The sequence below is a fragment of the Scyliorhinus torazame genome, chromosome 4, assembly GCF_047496885.1.
Source record: "Scyliorhinus torazame isolate Kashiwa2021f chromosome 4, sScyTor2.1, whole genome shotgun sequence".
Classification (NCBI taxonomy): domain Eukaryota; kingdom Metazoa; phylum Chordata; class Chondrichthyes; order Carcharhiniformes; family Scyliorhinidae; genus Scyliorhinus; species Scyliorhinus torazame.
In genome coordinates, this window is record NC_092710.1 from 302,350,953 (window position 1) to 302,357,367 (window position 6,415).

The window sequence follows — 6,415 nt, forward strand, 5'->3', positions numbered from 1 at the left end:
GCGTTGCAATGTGGAAAGGCAGCAGCGTGCAGGCGGCAGGCTGGTGTGAGATGGGCGGGGCTTGCAGTTTTCCTTGGGGAGGTGGAGAAGAAAAAAGAGAGCTAGGTGGGGACGGCATGAAGGGGAGCGCGTATCAGGCATATAGGCTAGAATTAGCAGGTGAAGGAGAGAAAGAGGAGGAGAAGTAGAAGTAGAAGTAGAAAAAGAGAGAGAAAAAATTGAAAACAACCGGAAAGAAGAAGTGGCGAGGGTGCTAGCGTGGCCAGCTTGAATAGGTGAGAAGACGGTGCTGCAGATGCCTATGGCCATACTAGTCTGAAAACGCCCGATCTCGTCTGATCTCGGAAGCTAAGCAGACTCAGGTCTGGTTAGTAATTGGATGGGAGACCGCCTGGGAATACCAGGTGCAGTAGGCTTTTGCGGCCAGCAGAGACTGCTCACGCCAAGCACTCTCCACACCAGAGGCAGGCCAACCTTTTGCTGCTCTCTGCGTCCTCGCCATTCCTCCCAACACTTGCCTGCGGGCTCAACTCAGGCAGGCGGCTTGGTCGGGCCATTCAGCTGCTGCAGCTTTGCCGGGCCTTTGCAACGCAGCACGGTTAGTTGCCTTGGCGTGCTGCACTTTGATGGGCCAGCCAGCTGGCCCGTGTGGCCGCAAGCCAGTGTGTCGGCAGGACGTTCTCCTAGCCTGAAGGCGCCGCATGAATGCAAGTTGTGGCATTGGGGCTGGTGTGGAAAGCGAAGGAAGAGAGAGCTGGCTTGCATTGCCTGCCTGACCCTTGTGCTGGCTGTGCTGAGAGAAGTGCGCAGCGTTGCAATGTGGAAAGGCAGCAGCGTGCAGGCGGCAGGCTGGTGTGAGGTGGGCGGGGCTTGCAGTTTTCCTTGGGGAGGTGGAGAAGAAAAAAGAGAGCTAGGTGGGGACGGCATGAAGGGGAGCGAGTATCAGGCATATAGGCTAGAATTAGCAGGAGAAGGAGAGAAAGAGGAGGAGAAGTAGAAGTAGAAGTAGAAAAAGAGAGAGAAAAAATTGAAAACAACCGGAAAGAAGAAGTTGCGAGGGTGCTAGCGTGGCCAGCTTGAATAGGTGAGAAGACGGTGCTGCAGATGCCTATGGCCATGCTAGTCTGAAAACGCCCTATCTCGTCTGATCTCAGGAAGCTAAGCAGACTCAGGTCTGGTTAGTAATTGGATGGGAGACCGCCTGGGAATACCAGGTGCAGTAGGCTTTTGCGGCCAGCAGAGACTGCTCACGCCAAGCACTCTCCACACCAGAGGCAGGCCAACCTTTTGCTGCTCTCTGCGTCCTCGCCATTCCTCCCAACACTTGCCTGCGGGCTCAACTCAGGCAGGCGGCTTGGTCGGGCCATTCAGCTGCTGCAGCTTTGCCGGACCTTTGCAACGCAGCACGGTTGGTTGCCTTGGCGTGCTGCACTTTGATGGGCCCGCCAGCTGGCCCGTGTGGCCGCAAGCCAGTGTGTCGGCAGGACGTTCTCCTAGCCTGAAGGCGCCGCATGAATGCAAGTTGTGGCATTGGGGCTGGTGTGGAAAGCGAAGGAAGAGAGAGCTGGCTTGCATTGCCTGCCTGACCCTTGTGCTGGCTGTGCTGAGAGAAGTGCGCAGCGTTGCAATGTGGAAAGGCAGCAGCGTGCAGGCGGCAGGCTGGTGTGAGGTGGGCGGGGCTTGCAGTTTTCCTTGGGGAGGTGGAGAAGAAAAAAGAGAGCTAGGTGGGGACGGCATGAAGGGGAGCGAGTATCAGGCATATAGGCTAGAATTAGCAGGAGAAGGAGAGAAAGAGGAGGAGAAGTAGAAGTAGAAGTAGAAAAAGAGAGAGAAAAAATTGAAAACAACCGGAAAGAAGAAGTGGCGAGGGTGCTAGGGTGGCCAGCTTGAATAGGCGAGAAGACGGTGCTGCAGATGCCTATGGCCATGCTAGTCTGAAAACGCCCTATCTCGTCTGATCTCGGAAGCTAAGCAGACTCAGGTCTGGTTAGTAATTGGATGGGAGACCGGCTGGGAATACCAGGTGCAGTAGGCTTTTGCGGCCAGCAGAGACTGCTCACGCCAAGCACTCTCCACACCAGAGGCAGGCCAACCTTTTGCTGCTCTCTGCGTCCTCGCCATTCCTCCCAACACTTGCCTGCGGGCTCAACTCAGGCAGGCGGCTTGGTCGGGCCATTCAGCTGCTGCAGCTTTGCCGGACCTTTGCAACGCAGCACGGTTGGTTGCCTTGGCGTGCTGCACTTTGATGGGCCCGCCAGCTGGCCCGTGTGGCCGCAAGCCAGTGTGTCGGCAGGACGTTCTCCTAGCCTGAAGGCGCCGCATGAATGCAAGTTGTGGCATTGGGGCTGGTGTGGAAAGCGAAGGAAGAGAGAGCTGGCTTGCATTGCCTGCCTGACCCTTGTGCTGGCTGTGCTGAGAGAAGTGCACAGCGTTGCAATGTGGAAAGGCAGCAGCGTGCAGGCGGCAGGCTGGTGTGAGGTGGGCGGGGCTTGCAGTTTTCCTTGGGGAGGTGGAGAAGAAAAAAGAGAGCTAGGTGGGGACGGCATGAAGGGGAGCGAGTATCAGGCATATAGGCTAGAATTAGCAGGAGAAGGAGAGAAAGAGGAGGAGAAGTAGAAGTAGAAGTAGAAAAAGAGAGAGAAAAAATTGAAAACAACCGGAAAGAAGAAGTGGCGAGGGTGCTAGGGTGGCCAGCTTGAATAGGCGAGAAGACGGTGCTGCAGATGCCTACGGCCATACTAGTCTGAAAACGCCCGATCTCGTCTGATCTCGGAAGCTAAGCAGACTCAGGCCTGGTTAGTACTTGGATGGGAGACCGCCTGGGAATACCAGGTGCAGTAGGCTTTTGCGGCCAGCAGTGACTGCTCACGCCAAGCACTCTCCACACCAGAGGCAGGCCAACCTTTTGCTGCTCTCTGCGTCCTCGCCATTCCTCCCAACACTTGCCTGCGGGCTCAACTCAGGCAGGCGGCTTGGTCGGGCCATTCAGCTGCTGCAGCTTTGCCGGGCCTTTGCAACGCAGCACGGTTGTGTGCCTTGGCGTGCTGCACTTTGATGGGCACGCCAGCTGGCCCGTGTGGCCGCAAGCCAGTGTGTCGGCAGGACGTTCTCTCTCCTAGCCTGAAGGCGCCGCATGAATGCAAGTTGTGGCATTGGGGCTGGTGTGGAAAGCGAAGGAAGAGAGAGCTGGCTTGCATTGCCTGCCTGACCCTTGTGCTGGCTGTGCTGAGAGAAGTGCGCAGCGTTGCAATGTGGAAAGGCAGCAGCGTGCAGGCGGCAGGCTGGTGTGAGGTGGGCGGGGCTTGCAGTTTTCCTTGGGGAGGTGGAGAAGAAAAAAGAGAGCTAGGTGGGGACGGCATGAAGGGGAGCGAGTATCAGGCATATAGGCTAGAATTAGCAGGAGAAGGAGAGAAAGAGGAGGAGAAGTAGAAGTAGAAGTAGAAAAAGAGAGAGAAAAAATTGAAAACAACCGGAAAGAAGAAGTGGCGAGGGTGCTAGGGTGGCCAGCTTGAATAGGCGAGAAGACGGTGCTGCAGATGCCTACGGCCATACTAGTCTGAAAACGCCCGATCTCGTCTGATCTCGGAAGCTAAGCAGACTCAGGCCTGGTTAGTACTTGGATGGGAGACCGCCTGGGAATACCAGGTGCAGTAGGCTTTTGCGGCCAGCAGAGACTGCTCACGCCAAGCACTCTCCACACCAGAGGCAGGCCAACCTTTTGCTGCTCTCTGCGTCCTCGCCATTCCTCCCAACACTTGCCTGCGGGCTCAACTCAGGCAGGCGGCTTGGTCGGGCCATTCAGCTGCTGCAGCTTTGCCGGGCCTTTGCAACGCAGCACGGTTGTGTGCCTTGGCGTGCTGCACTTTGATGGGCACGCCAGCTGGCCCGTGTGGCCGCAAGCCAGTGTGTCGGCAGGACGTTCTCTCTCCTAGCCTGAAGGCGCCGCATGAATGCAAGTTGTGGCATTGGGGCTGGTGTGGAAAGCGAAGGAAGAGAGAGCTGGCTTGCATTGCCTGCCTGACCCTTGTGCTGGCTGTGCTGAGAGAAGTGCGCAGCGTTGCAATGTGGAAAGGCAGCAGCGTGCAGGCGGCAGGCTGGTGTGAGATGGGCGGGGCTTGCAGTTTTCCTTGGGGAGGTGGAGAAGAAAAAAGAGAGCTAGGTGGGGACGGCATGAAGGGGAGCGCGTATCAGGCATATAGGCTAGAATTAGCAGGTGAAGGAGAGAAAGAGGAGGAGAAGTAGAAGTAGAAGTAGAAAAAGAGAGAGAAAAAATTGAAAACAACCGGAAAGAAGAAGTGGCGAGGGTGCTAGGGTGGCCAGCTTGAATAGGCGAGAAGACGGTGCTGCAGATGCCTACGGCCATACTAGTCTGAAAACGCCCGATCTCGTCTGATCTCGGAAGCTAAGCAGACTCAGGCCTGGTTAGTACTTGGATGGGAGACCGCCTGGGAATACCAGGTGCAGTAGGCTTTTGCGGCCAGCAGAGACTGCTCACGCCAAGCACTCTCCACACCAGAGGCAGGCCAACCTTTTGCTGCTCTCTGCGTCCTCGCCATTCCTCCCAACACTTGCCTGCGGGCTCAACTCAGGCAGGCGGCTTGGTCGGGCCATTCAGCTGCTGCAGCTTTGCCGGGCCTTTGCAACGCAGCACGGTTGTGTGCCTTGGCGTGCTGCACTTTGATGGGCACGCCAGCTGGCCCGTGTGGCCGCAAGCCAGTGTGTCGGCAGGACGTTCTCTCTCCTAGCCTGAAGGCGCCGCATGAATGCAAGTTGTGGCATTGGGGCTGGTGTGGAAAGCGAAGGAAGAGAGAGCTGGCTTGCATTGCCTGCCTGACCCTTGTGCTGGCTGTGCTGAGAGAAGTGCGCAGCGTTGCAATGTGGAAAGGCAGCAGCGTGCAGGCGGCAGGCTGGTGTGAGATGGGCGGGGCTTGCAGTTTTCCTTGGGGAGGTGGAGAAGAAAAAAGAGAGCTAGGTGGGGACGGCATGAAGGGGAGCGCGTATCAGGCATATAGGCTAGAATTAGCAGGTGAAGGAGAGAAAGAGGAGGAGAAGTAGAAGTAGAAGTAGAAAAAGAGAGAGAAAAAATTGAAAACAACCGGAAAGAAGAAGTGGCGAGGGTGCTAGCGTGGCCAGCTTGAATAGGTGAGAAGACGGTTCTGCAGATGCCTATGGCCATACTAGTCTGAAAAGGCCTGATCTCGTCTGATCTCGGAAGCTAAGCAGACTTAGGCCTGGTTAGTACTTGGATGGGAGACCGCCTGGGAATACCAGGTGCAGTAGGCTTTTGCGGCCAGCAGAGACTGCTCACGCCAAGCACTCTCCACACCAGAGGCAGGCCAACCTTTTGCTGCTCTCTGCGTCCTCGCCATTCCTCCCAACACTTGCCTGCGGGCTCAACTCAGGCAGGCGGCTTGGTCGGGCCATTCAGCTGCTGCAGCTTTGCCGGGCCTTTGCAACGCAGCACGGTTAGTTGCCTTGGCGTGCTGCACTTTGATGGGCCCGCCAGCTGGCCCGTGTGGCCGCAAGCCAGTGTGTCGGCAGGACGTTCGCCTAGCCTGAAGGCGCCGCATGAATGCAAGTTGTGGCATTGGGGCTGGTGTGGAAAGCGAAAGAAGAGAGAGCTGGCTTGCATTGCCTGCCTGACCCTTGTGCTGGCTGTGCTGAGAGAAGTGCGCAGCGTTGCAATGTGGAAAGGCAGCAGCGTGCAGGCGGCAGGCTGGTGTGAGGTGGGCGGGGCTTGCAGTTTTCCTTGGGGAGGTGGAGAAGAAAAAAGAGAGCTAGGTGGGGACGGCATGAAGGGGAGCGAGTATCAGGCATATAGGCTAGAATTAGCAGGAGAAGGAGAGAAAGAGGAGGAGAAGTAGAAGTAGAAGTAGAAAAAGAGAGAGAAAAAATTGAAAACAACCGGAAAGAAGAAGTGGCGAGGGTGCTAGGGTGGCCAACTTGAATAGGCGAGAAGACGGTGCTGCAGATGCCTACGGCCATACTAGTCTGAAAACGCCCGATCTCGTCTGATCTCGGAAGCTAAGCAGACTCAGGCCTGGTTAGTACTTGGATGGGAGACCGCCTGGGAATACCAGGTGCAGTAGGCTTTTGCGGCCAGCAGAGACTGCTCACGCCAAGCACTCTCCACACCAGAGGCAGGCCAACCTTTTGCTGCTCTCTGCGTCCTCGCCATTCCTCCCAACACTTGCCTGCGGGCTCAACTCAGGCAGGCGGCTTGGTCGGGCCATTCAGCTGCTGCAGCTTTGCCGGGCCTTTGCAACGCAGCACGGTTGGGTGCCTTGGCGTGCTGCACTTTGATGGGCCCGCCAGCTGGCCCGTGTGGCCGCAAGCCAGTGTGTCGGCAGGACGTTCTCCTAGCCTGAAGGCGCCGCATGAATGCAAGTTGTGGCATTGGGGCTGGTGTGGAAAG

General features: G+C 56.9%; 6 non-coding genes and 2 pseudogenes across 6 annotated transcripts; all 8 read left to right on the forward strand.

The window, feature by feature from the left end:
* The first annotated feature begins 297 nt into the window (after positions 1-297).
* On the forward strand, positions 298-416 carry LOC140415321 (5S ribosomal RNA). Its single transcript, XR_011944433.1, has one exon. It is a non-coding gene; the product is annotated as a 5S ribosomal RNA (ribosomal RNA).
* Positions 417-1,106: 690 nt separating this feature from the next.
* Positions 1,107-1,226, forward strand: LOC140415667 (5S ribosomal RNA; annotated as a pseudogene).
* A 690-nt stretch (positions 1,227-1,916) lies between these two features.
* Positions 1,917-2,035, forward strand: LOC140415622 (5S ribosomal RNA; annotated as a pseudogene).
* A 690-nt stretch (positions 2,036-2,725) lies between these two features.
* Positions 2,726-2,844, forward strand: LOC140412458 (5S ribosomal RNA). Its single transcript, XR_011941652.1, has one exon. It is a non-coding gene; the product is annotated as a 5S ribosomal RNA (ribosomal RNA).
* A 694-nt stretch (positions 2,845-3,538) lies between these two features.
* Positions 3,539-3,657, forward strand: LOC140412470 (5S ribosomal RNA). The gene has a single exon (XR_011941663.1). It is a non-coding gene; the product is annotated as a 5S ribosomal RNA (ribosomal RNA).
* Positions 3,658-4,351: 694 nt separating this feature from the next.
* LOC140412481 (5S ribosomal RNA) lies at positions 4,352-4,470 on the forward strand. Its single transcript, XR_011941674.1, has one exon. It is a non-coding gene; the product is annotated as a 5S ribosomal RNA (ribosomal RNA).
* A 694-nt stretch (positions 4,471-5,164) lies between these two features.
* On the forward strand, positions 5,165-5,283 carry LOC140415131 (5S ribosomal RNA). Its single transcript, XR_011944250.1, has one exon. It is a non-coding gene; the product is annotated as a 5S ribosomal RNA (ribosomal RNA).
* A 690-nt stretch (positions 5,284-5,973) lies between these two features.
* LOC140412493 (5S ribosomal RNA) lies at positions 5,974-6,092 on the forward strand. Its single transcript, XR_011941685.1, has one exon. It is a non-coding gene; the product is annotated as a 5S ribosomal RNA (ribosomal RNA).
* Positions 6,093-6,415: the final 323 nt, after the last annotated feature.